Here is a 24629-nt window from a genome sequence, read left to right as displayed (position 1 = left end):
TCAAAAATAGTAGATGAGTTAATACTAAAGCTGCCAGTTGGAATAAATTATTACGATCAACGAATATAAACGAAAAGAAAACAGGACACCACGTAACCAATTGTAATGAAATTAAAACAATAACTTAAACGAACTTAACCGGCGGCGTGCCTTCCTATCAACGATGATAAAAGAAGGACTTATAAATTTAAAATATAAAAAGACTCCAAAAAACACATTGCATAGTAACCGCGAAGTCCCGCTACTCACAATCGAATCCGAAAGATAGCTATCTAGAATTTTAAATATAGTATTAATTCGACCGCGATCCTCCAGAAATTCTTCATCGGCGTGCCTTCCGATCAACGGTGATGTAAGAAGGGCTTTATTCATTAAAATGATTTTATATCATAAGCCTTAAAACATATTCGTCGGCGTGCCTTCCGATCATCGATGATATAGAAAGGACTTAAGGACTTAATCCAGCAATACGACTTGCTTGTCTCGAAAAAAAAAAAAAAGAATTCGGATCGTTTCTATCGAAAACTATGTAAAGAGAACAAAAATAAACTTATGGCCAACGAACGCGCGAACTAAAAATAAAGAAAAAAGAAGAAGAAGAAGACCAATCACCCCATGCACACAAACAACGACACAAAAGAGATGAAAACAGCACGAATCAGAAGAAATCCAATCACCCCATGTACACAAATAGCGACACAAAAGAGATGGAAAATAACACGAAAAAAAACAGGACTGCGCGTCCACACAGGCACCGCACTACTGATGCCATTATTTATTTATAATGACCAATCACCCCATGCACTCGAACAGCGACACAAAAGAGACGGAAAATAACACGAAAAAACAGGACTGCGCGTCCACACAGGCACCGCACTACTCAGCGACACAAAAGAGACAGAAAATAACACGAAAAAAACAGGATTGAGCGTCCACACAGGCACCGCACTACTCAGAACTGCTCACAGGAAAACAATACACAAAAAACCAATTTCCCAAAAAAACAATTTCCCAAAATTCGTAATGCTTTAATTCTTGAAATTTTTTGATATGTTTTAGGGAAAAAAATTCGTTACTTTTGAACCTCAATTTAGCCACCGAGTTTTATTTAATAGTTTTTTTTTCTTCAGAAAAAAAAGAAACAACAATTTTTACTTTATCGTTTGATGATAAATTGCGTCATTGTCAAAGTTAGTTTTTTTTTCTAAAATATCAACAATTCAAAAATGATATTTTCAGAATGGCTTTATCTTGAAAATTGCTTACCTTCTGATCATTTCCGTCAAATACTTCCTAATTGCAAATTTTGCTTAACATAAATAATTAAAGTCAAAAAATTAGTAAAATTTAATTTTTTTTAATACTTTCAAGAAATTATAGCTTGCCAGCAAATTTGTGCCCGTATTTCTCTATGGCTCAAAAGTTGCGGGTTTTTGTCCCCTAAAACATATTAAAATATTAAAAAATTAGAAAATCGAATTTTGAGAGATAGATTTTTAGTAAAAATAAGGAAATTATAAAATCAGCAAACCAATTTTTCATAATTTTACAACTTTGCCGAAGTCACCAAATCGATCAGGAAACTCTTCTAAAAGATACAGAAAACTGCCAAAATTTTTTAGGTGAACCAACGACATGAATTTTATAAGCTTCTTTGGCTATAGCAATGGCTGATCCTTATTAAAAATACAAATAATATCCATTTCCGGTTTTGGTGGTGAATTGCTCTCCTTTTAAAAGCTTTTTGTTTTTGGTATTTAAAATATACTATAAATTTAGTTTAATCATTTATTAATAATTGTTAGAAAACCCGAAATTCCCATCATTCTCTCACCTCGCCATCGTCGGACCCCTCCTTTCCGCGTTATCCTGGTGGGATGCCAGGCCGACAACGACCCGAAGATCCCAATCTCCCGACGACGACGACGACAAAGTCTCGGGACCAGGACCAGACTGGAGCTGCTGACTGGCTGGCCACTGCCAGGTTCTTCTATCCATCGTTCACCGCCGAGACGCACAGACACGAAAATCAGGATTCTAAAATTTGTCGAACCTTTTTTTGGGGGGCAGCTTTAGTGTGCAACAGCTTTTTTGGCTAGTGTTGGACACCCCACTTGAAAGTGTGTGAGCTTTTGAACAAAACAAAAAAGTGTTGTGTAATTTGTAGTGCTTTTTTTCATTTTTTCGAGGGGGATGCTGCAACGGAATTAACCTCAATTTCCGGAAATGTGAGCCCTCTCGAAAGTTTCGAGCGGAAAAAAAGAAACAAGAGTGAACAAAGAAGAGGAAGAAATTAAAAACAGGAAGAGAACAAGTGCGCAAAGTTAGTGTGAGTGTGCAATCCCGGATCCATCAATCTATAATCGTCGTCGTCGTCGTCGTCGTTCAAGTTGTAGTCGTTGAAGTTGTGTTTTGAAGTGTGCTTTTCCTCTCATTGCTGCTGCCCCGGCTCCAGCTTTTGCTCAACTTGTGTGTGATGTTCGCTCTCTCTCGCTCGCTCCTGCTGCCTGGATTTCCCCTGTGGGATGGATGTTGCTTACCTGTTTGACTGACTGGACCAAAACTCCTCCAGGATTGCTGCGTTCAACAAAGTGGAAAACTTTCGCACCAAGAAACCTTGAAATTTGCCAAACGATGCAAATTGCTACGGGTTGAAAGTTTGTGTGTGTGTGTGTGTGTGTGTGTGTGTGTGTGTGTGTGTGTGTGTGTGTGTGTGTGTGTGTGTGTGTGTGTGTGTGTGTGTGTGTGTGTGTGTGTGTGTGTGTGTGTGTGTGTGTGTGTGTGTGTGTGTGTGTGTGTGTGTGTGTGTGTGTGTGTGTGTGTGTGTTTGCACAAAAAAGTGAGTTTCTGCGGAAAATTGGCAAACTTTTCTACTTTTTATTTGTCTCTGCAACGGTGAGTTCACTTTGTGTGTGGTTTTGTCTGTGTGTGTGTGTGTTTGTGTACAAAGGTCCAATTTCCTCGCCGGAAGGAAGCGTGGGGACCAAGGGGAGCCTCCCCCGCAACGATTATGCCTCATTTTTGTGTGTACATCAGGGAAAGGGAAAAATGATTATGGTGGGGGGTGGCAGGGGTTAGGGTGATAAGGGATCAAATTTCTTGGAAGTGGTCGGTTTCTTGAACATATGATCTAAATTTAGGGACATTAAGGAAAGAAGATGTAATTTTCTTGAATTTGTTAGGAGTTGTGCAACTGAAATGGTACCTGTTTCTAACTAAGTCAAAGCTGTCACAAGTTCTCAAATTATTGTTTTTTTCAGATAATACAAAAAATGTCAACTGTTGAATTATTCATTCTTATTTGCTAAAGAGATTCTTTTGTATTGAGCGTTTTATTGAAGCCTAATCAAACTGCAATTACTTCCAACTCTTAACCACGTGGCAATTAACTTTAATTTACTGTACAGAAAAAAGAAAAAGCAAAACTGCCTAACAATTCCTAATCCTCCTACAAAACCTTTTTACCATAGATTCAAGAAATGTTTGAAATATATTTTAAACAATTCTCTTTTATTCCACCGCGATTCGTAAATTTGACTTTTTGACAATACTTCCGTTTTTACTAATTTGAATTTTTTTTAAATACAAAAATTGTTTTAAAGCCACTGTAATGTATCGTTACTCAACTGTAAAAACTAGTTTTACATGCCATTAGAAGAGATTCTTATTAAATCAGCGAAGCCAAGAACGGGTATATTTTCATGTAGAATATATTTTTTATTTTACTATTTCGTGTTTTTTGAAACTTTGAGAGTTGTTGTTAACCCTGTACAACCCAGCCCCGCATTTAGATGGGCTTCGATTTTAAAAATCACCAAAATTTTTTCAACCAATTTTTGATCTTTAAAAGGCATTGGAAAGAAGAACTCTTAAAATTTTAGAAAATTTATGGGGTTTTACTTGTTTAATGTGACTTTTTCCAATGATTTTAAAAATGTCATTTTTTTAGGGGTCAACTTTGGCTAACATTTCCTATATTTTAAGTAAAAAGAAGTATGTAGTAGTTTTTCTAGTGTCCCATGCCTAGTGTCTATGCCTCTACGCATTTATTTACAATTTAAATAATTATGGTGCCATTTCATAACCGAAAATGTGAAAAACAAGCAAAAAATTGAAAAAGTGGCTATACAAACATGAAAAAATTAGATAGGCAAAGTGTAATGATAGGTGATAGAATAGGCCAAATACTACCAAAAACAAACATAAATTAAACAAGATAAATGCAAATGCTCAAAATGAACTCCGGAAATTATTAAATAAGGAAGTCCTCCTATCCCAGGTTTTGGTTTATCATTTCAATGAAAAAAGGGGTTTAAAATACATTATACATCAGCCCAGTTGTTTTGCAAGCATAAGTTTCCAAAATTTCTAAGCATTGACTGAAATTTCATTTTAGCGAGAAAAAAAAGTTTTTGCGGTGCTATACATTGGAATTTCATAAAAGTTCAAAATATTTTCAAACGAGCCCAAACATGTTAAATTTGATGCAGAATGCAAAAAATGTATTTTAGGTTGTTTTCAGTTGATTAAACTTCTTTTCCATTGAAATTTTCAAGTTTTTTTTTTTAAAAAAAAGCATTGTTTTTCTTATGATTTATTCTAAACTACCTAACTATTTTTGAAAAGGGGGAGGGGGGGGGGGGGTGACATATACTTTGAAAAAGATTTGCAACGGCCTTATTATTGGGAACTTAAAAGGGGAGACAAAAACTTGAAATGAAAAAGAGCGTCCAATTTCCCGTTTCGTGAAAAAAAAATCCAGAGAATTAACGTAAAAAAATATTTCCCGTTTCCTGAGAAATTTGCAAATTTCCCGGAAATTCTCGAAATTCAGGCAGATGTATACATTTTCTTAACTTTTTGAAACCATTTTATTTAAAATCTTATGAAAAGAATAAATAAATCAATAAATAAATAAATAACTAAATGTAGAAACTCAACGTATTTTGTTCAATTCAATGTAATGTTCAGTTTATATAGAATTAATCAAATGATCAGAAAAAAATATCTCTGATAATATAAAAAAAAACAAAATTTAGATTTTTACGTTTATGGTAATCGAATGAGAAGAAAATAAGATTGGTATCATAAAATATTTCCAATAGGTTTGTGCAAGAAGAATTACTTCAATTCGCATAATAAAAAAAAAATCAAGAAACACTGGTGCAAAAATGGATGTTAGAAGGTCAAAGGTGCATACCAACCAGAGCTATTGCACCCAGATTTTTGTTACAGAAATTTTAGTTTCTTCAAAACTACGGGAACTATCGATATTATTTTGTATTCCATAAAGATTTACAACAAAATTTAACAATTTTCAAAAATTCAAAAGATTTTTAAATCAACTCAAACATGCTAAAAATGATTCTAAACGCAGGGGAATGCTTTTAAAATTAATTTCAGTAGATTCCACACTTTGAAGTTTTTTGAAAAAATATGTTTTTTGCCCCCTGATTTTCAGGCCAACTTTGAAGGGAGGAAGACAATAACTTTAAAAAAAAATTGTACCAGCCTAAGATAAATTGGATAAGTTTTCAGAAGTTTTTGAACCGATAACTAAACGAATATTAGATCATTAAGTTCAACGTTTTGTGAACAGTTTTTTATTCTTTAAATATTTTTTATTTAAGGATAAAAGGTCTAAAGAACAATAATGAAATTTAAATACATTTCATCAGCAAATAAAAATTTCATAAGGCTGAGTTTTTGTTAAATTTATATTTATTAGAATTAGAGAATATAAGAGAATCAAACAATATTTCCATATCATCCATGCTTTAATTTGTAATAACTGTTTGTTAGATTTTTTTAATTTATTTGCGGTTGAATTTTATTGAAAAATCCAATTAAACTTTTTTCAGCCTTTTCAGCATATGTATTCAAAAAACTGAAAATAACACAGTAAAATGCATCTCTGATTTGCAATAATATTTATAAATGGAAATTTGGCATCGAATTCTAATAAAAAAAAATCTTGATTTTGTCCATTTCCGAGACAAATTATTTATGCTGTTAAGGTTAAACTAAAGTAAACATTAATAAAATAAATGGCTGATATACGTCTGTTTAGTTTTAGTTTTATGTAGCTATTGGTGTATTGGTTTGTATTTTTTAAATGAAATAATGGTTTTAAATTAGATGAATAGAGGTTTTAAAAAACTAATCCATATCATTGCACATCGTTTTGCCACTTTGCCCCTTGATCAATGAAGCTCAAATAAGGGCATCATTTGATGTATTTGATTTTGATTTCGATGTTTTGCAGAAGATTCACACAGAGCTCAACTTGATGTTTAGAACTTTGAGAGATTTTGTTTTGATTAGCGACATTTTCGGCAAAATGGTATCAAATACAAAAATATTTGTTTGAAACACAACCATATTCAGAATCTAAGTTATAAAAATTAAATGAAAGTTTTAGTCATTTTTCATTAATTTCATTTCCAGAAGTTTAAACGTTTTATAAAGAAAACTTGTTCATTATTTTACTAGCAAACTTGACATGAAGACCGGATGCCACAGTAATTTCTAAACAAGCTCGCGAGCCGCAGTTTTGCGACCACTGTTTTACATGCATTCATACTTTTAATTGATCTTCACACTTATTTTAACGAATAAAACCGCTGTAATTTTGTAAAAAAATATTGAAAAAATATTGATCAGATCCAAGATCAGAAAACTTTTCAATGAATTTAAAATTTCCCGGGATTTCCCCGTAGATTTGTTACCCTGGCAAATTGGACGCTCTAAAATTAAATCAACAATGGTTGAAAATCGTACATCTACACAGAAAAAAAAGTTGAGTTTTGGAATGTTGAAAAATTGGTAGGTTGAATATTACCTCTTTTTTTGAGTAATATTAGATAAAAAATGTGTAAAAATGTGAACCTGATGAATATTCATCAAAAACTGATGAAAAATAATTATTTTCTGGGGTAAAATCAATCATTTTTTTGCCACAAAATCAGTCAGCATTTCCTGATGAATATTTCAATCATTTTTTTCTGTGTAACAACAAATCATTGATAAGTTGAAATCTGCAATAACCAGAGGTTATTGTTACACAACGTGCTTTAAAAATATTAACGTCAAGAAAACGTTTTTTGAATATCTTGAATAGCTTATTGATATGCATTAAATAATTGTTTGAAATTAAATAATTTGTTGCAATCTGGTTACATATAGGGGAAATATGACCATTTTAAGCCTAATAAGCGGTCGTGTTTGAATGATGCTCACAGAAAAAAATATCATGGTAACATTACATCTGGGAAGGGGTACATTTTTTATGTCAGAAAAAAGGTGTAATTTTACCTCTGGAAATGTGTAATTTCACCTTTTTTCTGGTGTAATGTAACTTTTTCAGTTTAAATTGAGGTAAAATTACATTATAAAAGTGGTAATATTCAATCCTCCAAAATTACATCTTCCAAATTTACATTATTTTTTTACTGTGCTGGATAATCTGGATTGTTCCTTGAAATTCACTAAAACCATGTACACCAACGAGTAGAGCAACTTTTGTGAACATTTCTGTTTATTTTCACTTTTATTAAAAGTTATGCTATTCCTTTTACAAGCCTTTAAAAAAATATTTCAAAAATGTTTTCTTATCAGTCGAGTGCATTGGGCCACGCCCATTTTTCTATTTTCAGCTTAGTTCTTTTTTTTTCTTCCAGCTCTCTTTTGGGTCTGCTTAGTGCTATCAAAATTGATGAAATTTTAAGCGAACATTCACGAAAAGTATCATTTATAAAGAAAATTTCCTGGCATCACTTGCTCACTCCAACAGGCGCTGCACCAGCATGTTGGTGGTGTTGGTGGCCAACCTTTGTTCTTTATTTGCCTTCGCATCTCGCTCGGTTTTCTTCAGCCATCGATTGAAATGGGTCGGCAAAAGTCAAACGTCAAAAGACTTGGCGCGTTTGTTTTTTTGATGGTGCTTGCTAATTATTTACATGTTTCGGGATTATTTTTCAAGTGAGTAACTAACTAATGTGCAAAAGAACATGTTGCCGGTAGTTGGAAGCAATTTTATATCTTAAGCGCATTGAAATCGTTAGCGCAAGTGAAAAGATATTGATGGCGACTTTCTTGCGTGTGAATGTGTGTGCCACCAAAATGATGAAAAATGGTCTCGCAAAATAGAAATTATGATCAAAAGTGCATTACATTTGATCTTTTTGGCCAGTAAATGGCATGAATTTGCGTGCTTACTCGAGACGGTGCCGTTGCTGGTAAGTTTATATCCTAAATAGTATTTTTGGAGCTTTAATCGAGCATCAAACTCTCCATATGACGAAGAAAGGTGTTTAATTAAAAAGGGTATATTTTCCCTAATTCATGTTTCAAGCAGATTCCTTCTTTTATTGATAACAAATTCGCTATTTTTATGACATTCTCAAAACTATCACCCTAGCAACATTAGTCACAGTTCCCTCGAAAAAAAAGTCATCATGATCCTTTATCCAGCCACAACGCGTTTCACGAGCACAAAAAGTGCAAAAATAGCTCCTCGTCGTCGTCCTCGCGGTTCGGTTCGTTACTCGCTCTCTCACTCGGCCTCTCTCAACTTCAATTGCTCTCGTAGCCCTCTAAAGCACCCGAATATCGCACATTCTTTCCCAACTTTTCCTCGTTTGCTTTTTCATCGTTCACCTTTTTTTGGTCGACAATTAGATTACCTGTGCGAGCCAAGCTCCATTGCGTGGGGGAGTTTTTTTTTATGAAAACCAGGGAATGGAGGGAAAATTGGGGTGGGAGGGGAGACTTTTGTTGTGTTGTCAAAGGATACGGAAAATCAAAGCCAACGGCAACAGGCTAGCACACAAACGAACAAACACACATAGGTAGACTTACCCTGAAAGTGAGTGAATAGTGAACAATAGCACAAATCCCGGCTACGAGCATACGAAGCACTGACGGAAGACGTCGAACGTTAACGAAAACGGTTCTGCCATGCACACTCACATAAAGAAAACATGATGTTCTTTGTGAAATCACGACGACCTCTCTCGGTTTCTAACCGCCTCGTTGAAGTCCTTGTTTTGGTGGTTCCAGCTGGTGGAGGGCAGCTTTCCATGCCATTTTGCAAAATAAACATTTTTGAATTTTTAACAGTTAGAAAATGTCTTTGCCCAAGTTGAGTTGATTGTATTTTTAACAACTCTTTGCAAGCTTTGCAATTTTCCCTGGAATCACCCTAACAAAAAAAATCGGAATCAGCCCGTGAAGAACCGCTGAGGAGTTCGAGAGGAGGAGCAAGGGCTATCGCATTTTCGTCATGAAAAGAAAATCCCCAGATAAAAATTGATAGAATCCGAAAAGGAGATTAAACACCTCGCCACTTCCACGTCTTTGGTCCTCCCCAGGGGCCAGCGACACAAACTTTCCCGGACCAGACAGAGACAGTGGCAGTCGACTTTGTCACCGAGCAAGCAACATCCAGAAACAGGTGAGGAGTATGTGACACATGTGGTTTGCACGCACGCACGCACGCACGCAATCGTGATCTGATAGTTGAATGAAGGCTTAAGGGGACGTTGCTGTTTGTGATGCCTTCTGGCGCGGTGGTGGATTTTGGGGATTTCGGAGATTTTCGGGGGTCGTCGTCACGCACATATATTTAAATCAACAAAATGGCCTGGAGGAAATTAAAGGATTTGGCAGGTTTTTGCTCGGTGAAGCGATTTTGCTGTGTTCGTGGGGTGAACTGGGAGGTGTGATTTCGGACGACGTGTCTACGCAGAAAGTTAGATTAGTTTTTGGTCAAGGTCAACGGTTATGGATGTTGGGTTCAGCTGTGTTCTTGATATTTGAGAGGCCATTACCAATTTTTAGTGATAATTTAATAAATTGAATACTGATCACAACTATACTTAAAATTTCTCATCATAATAACATGGAAAAATGATGCCTTAATCAAAGTACAACTAAAAATAGAAATGACGAAACTGTAAATTTTGACAGCAACTGACAACACCTTTAAAATATAGGGATCAATTTCCCGGATTTCCAAAGCTCCTGGGAAACGAAAACTTTTCTAATCTAATCTAATCTAATCAGACCCTAGCGCAGCCAATCTTTCGAAGGGATCCTGGAGAGTGCCTTAGGTTAGATGACGCCTAGCACTCTTCTTGTCATTTATTAACATTTGTAGTGCGCCATTGCATCGGAATGCATTGAAACATCACAAGCGTTAAAGCGGCCAGGCCTACTGCGTAAAGCCGTATCGCAGAGATGATTCGTAATTGGGTTGAGTTTGAGCACTGAGTGTTCGAACAACAACACAATTCTGAATCGACAGGGGAGGAAGAAGCGTGGGGACACACCACCATACGCTCCGAGATTTGGTTGTATTCGTTGGGAGCACCATGCTAAGAAGGTTTTGGTACTCCGGGACCCTCTGGGATGGGACATTGTATTTCCACGAATGCCCTGGACTCTATTTGCCGTGGTTATAGCGCCACAACTCGCTCTCTGTAACAGTATTCCTAATTCCAGTCCACGCTCACCAAGTCGTCATGGCCTAGTGGTTAGCATTTTTGCTTACCAATCCAAAGGACGGGGGATCGAACCCCGCCTCGAGCGACTTTGATTTTTCGTTCATATTCATCATTTCAAATTTATGTGTTCTTAACTTTCTCGTTGGGAGCAGATGGGCATCGAACTCAGAACCATTCGCTTACAAAGCGAACACCGTAACCAGTCAGCCACGGCCGCTCCCTATACCTGGGAAACGAAAACTTTTCTACAAAAATTCCGAAATTTTTCAGGCATGAATCCAATCTTTTTTTTCGAAAAAGTTCGACTAGGGGTTTTTTTTAAATCGATAAAATGTCAAAGGACAGGTGAATTTTGGCATGTTGAAGATTTGGTTGGTTGAATAGTACAGTCATCCCTCATATTCGGAACACTTTACAGATCGGCCGATGTTCAACAAATCATGGAAAATAGTCTTGAAATGCAGGTTTTTGTTTAAAGAGTACTACTTTTACTAGTTAAATAGCAAGAGAATGTCCAAATAAAGGTCCTAAAAAGACAGAAAAGTTGCCTTTTGCATTCCGAATTTGTGGGTGTTCCGAATATGTGGGATGACTGTACCTGTGTTTTGAGCAATTTAACAATATAATGTGTAAAATTGTGAAATTCAACAGAAACTGATGAAAATTTCACCAGATTCTGATGTAAAATCAAAGTATCAAAGTGTCTCAATATCTGTCACCATTTCCAGTTGAAATATTACTTTAATATTACTCATTTTTATGCTGTGTACTTTAACTTAGACTGAGAATGATTTTCTCATAATGTTTTAAATACATAACTGCTGTTAAGGTGACGACTTTCATCTATTCCATATATAAAAGTCATAAAATTTGATTCGCTGAACATATCGAAAACCTCTAGTTTTGGAAGATTGAATATGACCTCTTTTATGATGTAATTTTACCTCCATTTAGACCAGTTTTTCTCAACCGGTGAGGAATTCCCTGGGGGAGAATTCGGCCATTCTTGGGGAGGAATGACGATGCAATAAAAATCATTGCGTTTTATAAAAAAAACTTTATCAGTACTTTTATTTGAATATTTATAGCTCACAATTTATTTGTATACAGTTATGTTAATTTCTTTGATTCTTTTATTCTTACACCAGCCAGCAAGTTTTATTTTCTTAGTTTTTACATTCTTTTAAGCATGAGCAGTTTTTTAATAATGGGTTTCCGCAATCAATTTCTGTGAATTTTCACATTATTTGAAACTTAAACTGAAGTTCAATATTTTGATGTAGTTTTCAAAAATAAGTTGTAAATATTAATTTTTAATTTTATTTTAATTAAATTCAAGCTAGTTTTCATATTCTTTTAAAATGAAGCAGTTTTTAAAAATTAAAGCAATAATATTTTTTGTGTGTTTTAAGTAATTTTATGCAAACTAAATTCAGGGAGAGGTTTTGCGTTAATTCGAATTTAGTCAGAATATTATATACATTCATTTCCGGGAGTTTTTGCAACATTTTGAGCAAAGTTCTATTACTTTAATATATTATCGATTTTCAAATAATATTTTTTGTAAAAGTTTTTTGCTACCTGGGTAATTCTCTACCAACTCACACGAAATCGGGAAAAGTTGCCCCGACCCCTCTTCGATTTGCGTGAAACTTTGTCCTAAGGGGTAACTTTTGTCCCTGATCACGAATCCGAGGTCCGTTTTTTGATATCTCGTGACGGAGGGGCGGTACGACCCCTTCCATTTTTGAACATGCGAAAAATGAGGTGTTTTTCAATAATTTGCAGCCTGAAACGGTGATGAGATAGAAATTTGGTGTCAAAGGGACTTTTATGTAAAATTAGACGCCCGATTTGATGGCGTACTCAGAATTCCGAAAAAACGTATTTTTCATCGAAAAAAACACTAAAAAAGTTTTAAAAATTCTCCCATTTTCCGTTACTCGACTGTAAAAAATTTTGGAACATGTCATTTTATGGGAAATTTAATGTACTTTTCGAATCTACATTGTCCCAGAAGGGTCATTTTTTCATTTAGAACAAAATTTTTCATTTTAAAATTTCGTGTTTTTTCTAACTTTGCAGGGTTATTTTTTAGAGTGTAACAATGTTCTACAAAGTTGTAGAGCAGACAATTACAAAAATTTTGATATATAGACATAAGGGGTTTGCTTATAAACATCACAAGTTATCGCGATTTTACGAAAAAAAGTTTTGAAAAAGTTACTTTTTGCGTTTCTCTTTGTTTCGTCGTCCGTGTCTGTCGCGGGTGACCATGAACGGCCATGATCGATGACGACCAACTTTTTCAAAACTTTTTTTCGTAAAATCGCGATAACTTGTGATGTTTATAAGCAAACCCCTTATGTCTATATATCAACATTTTTATAATTGTCTGCTCTACAACTTTGTAGAACATTGTTACACTCTAAAAAATAACCCTGCAAAGTTAGAAAAAACACGAAATTTTAAAATGAAAAATTTTGTTCTAAATGAAAAAATGACCCTTCTGGGACAATGTAGATTCGAAAAGAACATTAAATTTCCCATAAAATGACATGTTCCAAAATTTTTTACAGTCGAGTAACGGAAAATGGGAGAATTTTCAAAACTTTTTTAGTGTTTTTTTCGATGAAAAATACGTTTTTTCGGAATTCTGAGTACGCCATCAAATCGGGCGTCTAATTTTACATAAAAGTCCCTTTGACACCAAATTTCTATCTCATCACCGTTTAAGGCTGCAAATTATTGAAAAACACCTCTTTTTTCGCATGTTCAAAAATGGAAGGGGTCGTACCGCCCCTCCGTCACGAGATATAAAAAAACGGACCTCGGATTCGTGATCAGGGACAAAAGTTACCCCTTAGGACAAAGTTTCACGCAAATCGAAGAGGGGTCGGGGCAACTGCTGTGTGAGTTGGCGGAGAATTACCCACCTCTTTTTCCACGTAGCCCAGCGGTAACGCTTCCGCCTCGTAAGCGGTAGATCGGGGTTCAAATCCCGGCTCGGCCCAAAACAACTGGTAATCTTTTCCCTTCTGGATTCGATTGCTTAGTAAAGGGAAGGTAGAGTATCGTCACAAATTGGACCTTATCAAGACACCTTAGGAAGACAACCTATGGAATGTTAACATTAACCTTAACATGTTAACATTAAGTTGATTAATAAACTGTCACTGAATCCGCTTTGTAAATGTCGGCCCCGATACTCTTCACGGGTGTTCCCCTCAGGAACAGGGAAAGATTTACTTTTTTTTTCTTTTTTCCTTAAAAAAAATTAGTCAAGATTACTTTTTATGATTGATAAAAAATAAAACATCAAGAGTTTACGTTTGCTACATAAATATCTTTCGTGAGGTTTTGCATTCCATTAAAAATGTTAATGAAAAACTAACTTAATCCACCTATGTGGTTGGAGCCTTCCTCCCAACAATGGCTGTACGTTAGGGTGCCCAAAACCTCGCTCCACAAGCTGAATATTGTTCCTTGGCCTATTTTAGGACTCTGGGCCAAATATGAACGAAATCGGTCATCATTTACCCATTGATACTCGGAGGTAAAGTTTGTATGGGAAAAATCGAAAAAATGTATGGAAAACCCAAGTTTCTTACGGTTTGGTCTGCACGGTGCGCTACTTCCATCCAAATATTCCCAAAAGTGAGATTCTTATTGAAAATTTAATGCTCTACAACTTTGTAGAACATAACAAAGCTGTAAAACTCGATCCTGAAAAGTTATTAGCGATTCAAAAAAGTCATTTTTGCATGAAAAACATTTTTTTCACCAACTTTAGGCTCGGGTATCAATGGGTTAATCTCGTCCAATTTCGCTCAAAATTTACACAGATGCTTTATATAACCCAAAAAACCGTTTTCCGCTTGTGGAGCGGGGGGTCATTTTTTCTGGGCACCCTACTGTACCTACACAAGTTTCATCTATTTTTTAGATCCGGCTTCCAAAAAGTACATCGATATCACTTAAGTGGCCATATCTCGAGACAGGTCTGCCAGATCTTCAATGTTTTGGACTCGTTGGAAAGGTCTTTTGATAACCTAATCAACAATAGGTCGGATGGTGGATCCGGACATAGTTTACATACATTTAAGTGAGATCCGGCTTCCAAAAAGTACATCAATATCACTTAAGAGGCCATATCTCGAGACAGAACTCGTTGGAAAGGTCTTTTGATAACCTAACCAACGATGGGTCGGATGATGGCCCCGGACATAGTTTACATACATTTAAGTGAGATCCGGCTTCAAAAAAGTATATCAATATTACTTAAGTGGCCATATCTCGAGACAGGGTTGCCAGATCTTCAATGTTTTGGACTCGTTGGAAAGGTCTTTTGATAACCTAACCAACGATGGGTCGGATGATGGACCCGGACATTGTTTACATACAGTTAAGTGAGATCCAAATATATGTGAAAACACATTTTTATACATAACTTTTGAACTACTTATCGAAACTTCAATCTGTATAAAACTCGATCTATGGGACCCTAAACCAAGTCGAATGCAACAAGTTTGGGTCAAATCGGTTCAGCCAGTGCCGAGAAACATGAGCTAGTTTGTTGGTCACATACATACATACACACACACATACACACACACATACACACACACATACACACAGACATTTGTTCAGTTTTCGATTCTGAGTCGATATGTATACATGAAGGTGGGTCTACGACGTTTTTATACGAAGTTCATTTTTAAAGCAGGATTATAGCCTTACCTCAGTGAGGAAGGCAAAATCGTATGCCAAATGCTTAAATTTTTAAATTGTTGCGAGTGGAGAAAAAATGTTATCTCGTGAAACAAATAAATCTTTCTGCAAACATTAATGCCAAAATTATGACATTTGTGCAATGATATAAAAAAAGTTGAATATTAAAGGGCGGGAATGAAGTTCTTAAATTTAGTCAAGAGGGGAATGGATCGATAAAGGTTGAGAAACACTGATTTAGACTGAAAAAGTGACATTACACCAGAAAAGAGGTAAAATTTCACATTTTCAGAGGTAAAATTACACATTATCAGAGGTAAAATTACATCTTTTTTCTGACGTAAAAGAAGTACCCCTTCCCAGATGTAATATTACCATGATTTTTTTTTTCTGTGTATGAATGAATCTAATTTTACCAAACATTTTTCAAGAATTCTTAAAAATAAGTTTTTTCCGCTTAGAGTTTTTTCTTCTTTTGAGTTTAGGTAGAAAAGTTCTCACTTCTAGCTCGAAATCCTACTTCATGATTTATAAATTTTGATCTCATTTTTAAAACAAGTAAATGCAATGCTTTAGTTGTGCTTTACCAAAATGGGAGGGGAGGGGTTCATTTTCGTTTTTTTATTGACGGAATTTGTTTGACGGAAAGACTAAAAAAATTCTGAGGACATTTATTTGGGCCATTCCAAATTTTATTTAACGCTTCAAGAATTTCTTTTCCCCCCTTATCAATTTTCTACAAAATCAGGGTGAAAATAGGCTGCAAACTGAAATTTTCTTTCAATGACTTGATTAATTGATTTAATTAAACATACCGACAATTAATTTATTAAATTCTTAATTAGAGGTTTTTCAGTCGGCGGTTGGTTATCTTTTTTGAAGTAAAGAGTTATTTTTTGTATTTTTATTCAAATAAGGCCGTTGCAAATATTTTTAAAAGTTTATGTCCCCCCCCCCCCTCTTCAAAATTGGTCTGAAAAATAAGGGGCCAAAAATCCAAAAAATACAAAATTTTCATTAAAAATTAAGACTAATCAACTAAAAACAATTTAAAATGTATTTTTCTGCATTCATACTAACATTTAGCATTTTTGGGGTTGTTTAAAGATGTTTTGATTTTTTATGAAATTCCAATGTACAGCACGGCAAAAATTTTATTTTTCCCAAAAAATAAAAATTTCGTTAAATTTGGATATTTTGAAAACTAATGATGGCAAAACAACTGGACAGGTGTATAATGCATTTTTAAACACTTTTTTCATTAAAATGATAAAACCATAGCTCGTCAATTAAATTTTTATTCTTTTTTTATTTCTTTGGTCAGAGTCGTGGGACATAAACTTAAAGAATATTAGCAACGGCCTAAAGCACTTTTGACTTGTTCAATGTTGGCACCACAGTTTGGAAAAAGACAACACATTAGAAAAAATAAAATTTAAATGAATTCATTTACGGTTGTGCCATAACTGAAATAACTGTATAACTATATAAAGCATTTTGTGAATTTTTTTGTTTTTTTTTGTTTTTAAGTTTAGCTTGAAATTAGAAGCTTAGTTTTTCTCATTGTTTTTGAATTAATTCGAAAAATAAAATCATTCATGTTTGTGATATTTTCCAAATCACATTTTCTTTTCATCACAAATCACATCTCCAATTCTGCCGAAGACACCAAACCGGATCAGAAAAGTGTTTCTCGAGATACAGGCAAAATTGTATGGATACTTGCGTGGAAAAGAAACCAATCATGCTGAATTTAGTTTTGACCTAATAGATAAAGATTTGTCCAAATAAAAAAAAGAAATAGAAATGTTGATTTGCAAACAAGAACATAACTATTTTGAATAAAATTAATATTACCGTCAGCAGGGTTGATATTGAGTCTGGGGGGAGAAGTTGGGTAATACAGGTTTGTAGAATTTTGTATGACACAATTCCACCCCAGACCCAATGTCACCCTGCTATTACTTTTCTGCATTTCGTCAAACAAAATATATTTTTTTTAAACTTAAAGTCAAGCGATTTTAGAAAAAAAAACTAAATAAATTTTGGAAAATATTTATAACTGCAATATTTGTAAGGATTAAAAAACACCAGCGATCCAAAATTTGACAAAATTGATCATTGGATTCACAAATCCTCAAGTATTTTTATGCATAACACTACTCGATACAATGCTATCCCTGAATATAATTCTGCAACACGATCTGGCAATAGAATTTCTTATGAAAATATTTCAATCACGGTTTCATTGCCTTTTCCCATCGATTACCTCACTTTCAATGGAAATTTAATATTCTCTGAATAGAAAAGCCCAGCTTCACGTCACGTTGCTGTTGTGGCTACGGTGGATTGTATCCATTTCAAGGTCCTCCTCATTCCCTGGGACATCCCCCCCTCCAACAAAAATGTATTATATTACTCCCTCCTCCGCTTGTGCTCCCCCAATCCCGCCAAAATTTTCCCCCAATAAATCCCTCGGCCCACCAAAAAACGTGCTGTCAATAAATTGTAAATCCATCCAACGTGTCAAACCAGGGCCCAAAAAGGAAGGTTCCTCTTTTTTGTGTGGCCCAGCTTCCGATGCCGGAAAATCAAAATTAGAACACCGGGGAAAATCCACCACGCGTCAACCAGCTGCGAGATGATGATGATGAAAAGTGACCTGGGGAAAATAAAAGATAACGTTATCAATCAAATCACGCCGCCGGACTAAAGCCCTCGCCGTAATGAAGATCGCAACGACTTCTGAGAGCAGAGGACACGACCTTTTGGCCAGAACAAGACAATAAAAAGCTGGCCGAGAGATAAATGTTCCGTGCCACCACCATCACTGCTGACTGGCTGGTGGCCATGGTGATGACGTCGATGCTGCTGCTGCTGCTGGAGGCTGCGGCTTTTCATCTCCGAAATGTTTTGCTGCTTTCGGGGGAAAGTTGGGAGTGATTCTCCTAAAAGAAGTGGGTGCTTTTTGCTTTATTTTTTTGGAAATAAAACTAATTATCCACAGCCGGAAATTAAACCAAATTAATTAATCGTTAAATAAAAATGGTCAATGTTGAAAAACATGAATACCTGACCAATTTCCCTGAAAGAAAAGTTCAACGAGCTCTAGGAAAACATCTGAAAAAATCACAAAGCTAAAAGCACCGAAAATCAGACGCCCAGATTTAACATTTATTGCGATGAGAGGCATTACGAGGATTATCAAAATTGCCATGGGTTATTTTTACAAGCAGAATCCTGCTTTCCTTCCATTCCAATCGGAATGAAAGGTCGACCACTTTTTGAGTTGGGATTTTGGTTCCACAAATCCGCGCTCTTCTGACTGACGTGTGCCATTGTTGAGGTAGGAGGTTTGAATTTGTTTAGAATTTTCCAGCCAAATGGCTTCGGGGGAGGGAAGGCCGGAAAACACGGAAGGCGCCGAAAATAATTAGCCCAAGGCTTGGGGGAAAAGCTACCCAACGGAGCACGACCAAGTCGGGTCTGGCATAATTTGTGGTACATGGTGAAAAAGGAGGACCGGAAAAAGGGTCTACCTTTCAACGGGTTGGCTTTTTTGAAATCTGAGGGGTTTAATTGACTTGTGGAAGAACGATTTGAAATTGGAGTGAAAGGGATTTGACGGTAGACGGTTCAATTTCGGAAAGTGAGGAATTTTAAAGTATCTTCAGTCAATGCTTTAAAGTCAATCTCTTGCTTGCCACACGTCTTTCAACCAAATACTATATCCTTAAAAAATACATTTTCGATATTTTATGCATTCATGTTATAATCATCGAAGACATTTATGCAGTATATAAAAATAAAACTTCAAATTAAGTAACCATTCGTCTTACTATAATGCCATTTTATGGCAGAATGCGCTATATACAAACGTCATTTTCTCGATTTTGATTTCATAAAAAATTCGAATAATCCTGAACCTCCTTGAGGCTATCCAAGATTTCCCGGAAAAAAATATTTCCCGTTTCCCGGGAAATTTGTGAAAGGGTAATTTTTTTGGTAAATTCAATACTTATGAGCAATTCTCTGAGATTTCGGTCATTCGATTTTTTTTGTATTTTTAAATCCAGCTGAAACTTTGTTGGTGCCTTCGGTATGCCCAAAGAAGCCATTTTGCATTTTTTCATTAGTTCGTTCATATAATTTTCCATACAAATTTGGCAGCTGTCCATACAAAAATGTATGTGAAAATTCAAAAATCTGTATCTTTTAAAGGATTTTTTTATCGATTTGGTGTCTTCAGTAAAGTTGTAATAAGGACTACACTGAAAAAAATGATACAAGGTAAAAAAAATTTGGTGATTTTTTTTATTAAACTATTTGTCACTAAAACTTGAATTGCAAAAAAAAACTATTTTTGATTTTTTATTTTTTTATATGCTCAAACTTTGTGGGGACCTTCCCTATGACCAAATAAGCTATTTTGTTTCATTGGTTCACCCATACAAGTCTTGATATAATGCTGTCCATAGAAAAATGGTACGTGAATATTCAAACAACTATAACTTTTGAGTGATTTTTCTGATCACCTACAACTTTGCTGAAGACACCATAAAGTTGTAGGTATTGTTGAGGACTATTGAGAAAAAAAATAGGTACATGGAAAAAAAAATTGCAGAATTTTTAATCAACTTTTTTTTCACAAAAACACAATTTCCTAAAATACGTATTTTTTTAGATTTTCGAGATTTTATGATATGTTTTAGGGAACAAAAACCCGCAATTTTGAGCTATAGAGAAACATGGTTAAAAAATCTGCCGCAAAGCTATGAATTTTTGAAAAAAATAGTGATTTTTGGAATAAATCAAAATTACTTGCAAAAACTAATTTGACGTAATTTTTTAATGTAAAAATTAATTTTCAATCGAAAAGTGCTCTACACATTTTTTAATAAAGAAAAAAAGCAGCTAATGGTCCGATTAACTATTTTAAAACATAAAACATTCGTGAAATTTTCTGATCTTTAAAAAAAAACTTTGCAAAAAATTAAATCAAGACTAGCATTTTAAATTGGCGTAAAATTTAAAGTTTGGCCCTTTTAAAATGTTAGCCATGTTTAAAAAAATTTAAAGATCGGAAAATTTCACGAATGTTACATGTTTTAACATTGAAAATTCGACCATTAGTTGCTGAGATATCGACATTAGAAAAAGGAGGGTTGTTTTGACTAAGAAAACTTCTATTTTTGTGTTTCTTTTTCTTAATCCGACTGTAGCTCAGCAACCAGAGGTCCAATCTTTATTGTTTCTTGGACAATTTATAGCAAATTTTCTGAACTTTTCAAAAAAAAAAGTTTTAGACATGGACTCATTGTCACTATTTTTAAAAATCGACAAACTGCAAATATTTCAGTAAAATCCAACTTTCGGTGGCTATTTTTTGAAAACAGAGCCATTTATCGAAAAATCTGTAAAGTACTTTTCAATTGCAAATTCAATTTTACATTGAAAATTTACGTCAAATAAGTTTTTGCATGTAATTTCGATTTTCGAATTCTCTACGAAATCGGTCTTTTTTCTTCAATTTTAATTTTTGTATTTTTTAATCCGACTGAAACTTTTTTGGTGCCTTCGGTATGCCCAAAGAAGCCATTTTGCATCATTAGTTTGTCCATTTAATTTTCCATACAAATTTCGCAGCTGTCCATACAAAAATGATGTATGAAAATTCAAAAATCTGTATCTTTTGAAGGAATTTTTTGATCGATTTGGTGTCTTCGGCAAAGTTGTAGGTATGGATACGGACTACACTGGAAAAAAATGATACACGGTAAAAAAAATTTGGTGATTTTTTTATTTAACTTTTTATCACTAAAATTTGATTTGCAAAAAAAACACTATTTTTAATTTTTTTTATTTTTTGATATGTTTTAGAGGACATAAAATGCCAACTTTTCAGAAATTTCCAGGATGTGCAAAAAATCATTGACCGAGTTATGAAATTTTTAATCAATACTGATTTTTTCGAAAAATCTAAATATTGGTCGCAAAAATTTTTCAACTTCATTTTTCGATGTAAAATCAAATTTGCAATCAAAAAGTACTTTAGTCAAATTTTGATAAAGTGCACCGTTTTCAAATTAAATCCATATTTAGGTGACTTTTTTGAAAATAGTCGCAGTTTTTCATTTTTTTTTTAATTAGTGCTCATGTTTGCACACTTTTGGAAAAAATATTTTTGAAAAGCTGAGAAAATTCTCTACATTTTGCTTTTTCGGACTTTGTTGATACGACCTTTAGTTGCTGTGATATTGCAATGCAAAGGTTTAAAAACAGGAAAATTGATGTTTTCTAAGTCTCACCCAAACAGCCCACCATTTTTAAATGTCGATATCTCAGCAAGTAATGGTCCGATTTTCAATGTTAATGTATGAAACATTTGTGAAATTTTCCGATCTTTTCGAAAACATTATTTTCAAAATTTTCAAATTCAGACTAACTTTTTAAAAGGACGTAATATTGAATGTTTGGCCCTTTTGAAATGTTAGTCTTGATTTGAAAATTTTGAAAATTATGTTTTCGAAAAGATCGGAAAATTTCACAAATGTTTCATATTTTAACATTGAAAATCGGACCATCAGTTGCTGAGATATCGACATTAGAAAATGGTGGGTTGTTTGGGTGAGACTTAGAAAACATCAATTTTCCTGTTTTCAAACCTTTGCACGTCAATATCTCAGCAACTAAAGGTCGTATCAACAATGTTCAAAAATGCAAAATATAGAGAATTTTCTCAGCCTTTCAAAAATATTTTTTCAAAAGTGGGCAAACATGTGCACTAATTTAAAAAAATGAAAAACTGCGACTATTTTCAAAAAAGTCACTTAAAAATGGAAAACGGTGCACTTTATCAAAATTTCACTTAACTACTTTTTGATTGCAAATTTGATTTTACATCGAAAAATGAAGTTGAAAAATTTGTGCGACCAGTATTTTGATTTTTTGAAAAAATCTTTATTGATTAAAAAATTCATAACTCGGTCAATGATTTTTTACACACCCTGGAAATTTCTGAAAAGTTGGCATTTTATGTCCTCTAAAACATATAAAAAAAAAATAAAAAAAATAGTGTTTTTTTGCAAATCAAGTTTTAGTGATAAAAATTTAAATAAAAAAATCACAAATTTTTTTTTACCGTGTATAACTTTTTTCCAGTGTAGTCCGTATCCATACCTACAACTTTGCCGAAGACACCAAATCGATCAAAAAAATTCTTCAAAAGATACAGATTTTCGAATTTTCACATATCATTTTTGTATGGACAGCTGCCAAATTTGTATGGAAAATTATATGGACAAACTAATGATGCAAAATGGCTTCTTTGGGCATACCGAAGGCACCAAAAAAGTTTCAGTCGGATTAAAAAATACAAAAAAAATCGAATGACCGATATCCTAGAGAACTGCTCTTTTTCCAAAAATCACTATTTTTTCAAAAATTCATAACTCGGCGGCAGATTTTTTGACCATGTTTCTCTATGGCTTACAAGTTGCGGGTTTAAACAACGGGTTAAAACATATCAAAAAATCTCAAAAATAAAAAAAATACGCATTTTGGGATTTATTTTTTCCGTGTACCTATTTTTTTTCAAAAGTCGTCAACAATATCTACAACTTTGCCAAAGACACCAAATTGGTCAGAAAAATCATTCAAAAGTTACAGCTGTTTGAATATTTACGTACCATTTTTGTATGGACAGCAGTCAAAATTGTATGGAGACTTGTATAGGTGAACCATTGACACAAAATAGCTTATTTGGTCATAGGGAAGGCCCCCACAAAGTTTGAGCCAAATAAAAAAATACAAAATATAAAAATGATCAAAATCGGCCAATTTCGTAGAGAGTTGCTCTAATGATTTTTTTATGTTTTGAACGAATTGAAAACCAGTCATAAAATCACTCAAAACATAAACTTCTTAATACGAGTTCCTAGACACATCTTCACGTATACATATCGACTCAGAATCAACAACTGAACAAACGCCTGTGTGTGTGTTTGGGTGTGGATGTGTGCACTGAAACATTCTGACTCAATTATGTCAGCACTGGCTGAACCGATTTTAATCGTTTTGGTCTAATTCGATCCTTCCCTAAGTCCCTATTGAAAATGAAGAAGTTTAGTAAAGTGAAAAAAAAAACACTTTGAGGAAAGTTCGGAAGATCGTAAAGAGGGTGGTATTTGCAATAAAGTCATGTTATACATTTTTAGAAAAAAGTCCTTTCCAACGAGCCCACAACATAAACAACCCTATCAAAGGTTATGAGCACAGTGTTATTTATACACTTTCCGGGGATCGGATCACAGATATTTCGATCAAAGCCATTTTTATATTACCAAAGACAAAACTATGTTATTGTGAAGAAGGCATCAACCACCCTACGGTGGATTAAGTAACGTTTTTTTTTCAAGCGGTTAAGGTATCAATTGACCCCCATACTAATTTTGATCATTTAAGTTGCTAGGTTGAACAATTTTGTTGCAAAATAATAATCAGAACCAGGATCAGAATAATTTTCGATAACTTTCAAGTTTCCCTATAGTTTATATTAATTTAAAAAAAAAACGTATCAAAATCTAACTTGAAATGATTTTTTGCACCACCCTTCACGGAGAAAAAAGAGTTCCCAAAATCGTGAACAAGTGTTCATGAAAATGGGAACTTCGAACAAAGTGTTCAAATCCCATGGTACGATTTTGAAAAACGTACCATGAAATTTGAACACTTTGTTCGTGGTTCCCATTTTCATGAACGCTTGTTCACGATTTTGGGAACTCTTTTTTCTCCGTGTTATCGCACCTTACTCCAACGTGCCATAAGCCTCTGCAGCACTTGAAGCTTGTCTTGCCAGCTCAAACCGACAATCAATTACCTTGGCGGCACTGGGTTGTAATTGGATCCTGAATCCACTGACCGGAAGGACTAGGAAGGGTAGAAAAAAAAAACTAGTTCCTCACCAATCCGAGGCAAAACGGCACAAAAACATCCTGCAGCCCAACAACTGGGCGGGAAAAGAACGAGGTGTGGTTGTACTTGTGCATGTCATTTTACACACTCACACACATTTACATCAGAATCAGCTCAGCAGCAACAGCAGCAGCTCAGCCGTGGGATAATTAATTGTGTTCGTTAAGCCAGGTGGAAGTGGAAATCCATCTGGGTTGAGGGGGGCGGAATGACACGTTTCCTCCCCTCGGGACGGACATTGTTTTCCCATTTTCTGCCAGTTTAGTTAGAAAATGAGCCGTGATAAGTATAATCACCGGGCTCTGGTCAGGCTGACCTCAAACAAAAAAAAATGGGAATAAATCTTTGATTACTTTTGCACCAAATATGCACACTAAACTAAAAAAAAAATGTTAAAAGGTCAAAATAAAAATTTTATTG

General features: G+C 34.5%; 1 protein-coding gene across 3 annotated transcripts in view; it reads left to right on the top strand.

Annotated features, from left to right (window-relative positions):
- The first annotated feature begins 2815 nt into the window (after positions 1–2815).
- Positions 2816–24629, top strand: part of LOC120427540 (uncharacterized) — a 73050-nt gene continuing 51236 nt past the window's right edge. The window contains exon 1 of one of the 3 annotated variants that reach the window (XM_039592422.2): positions 2816–2895. The gene's annotated coding sequence lies outside the window, so the exon portion shown is untranslated. Of the gene's footprint in view, positions 2896–8771; positions 9455–24629 lie in introns of those variants that run through there. The other 2 variants (XM_039592412.2, XM_039592427.2) reach the window with 2 other exon arrangements.

Source organism: Culex pipiens, chromosome 3 (assembly GCF_016801865.2).
Source record: "Culex pipiens pallens isolate TS chromosome 3, TS_CPP_V2, whole genome shotgun sequence".
Classification (NCBI taxonomy): Eukaryota; Metazoa; Arthropoda; class Insecta; order Diptera; family Culicidae; genus Culex; species Culex pipiens.
This window is presented reverse-complemented; position numbering and strand designations above follow the sequence as displayed.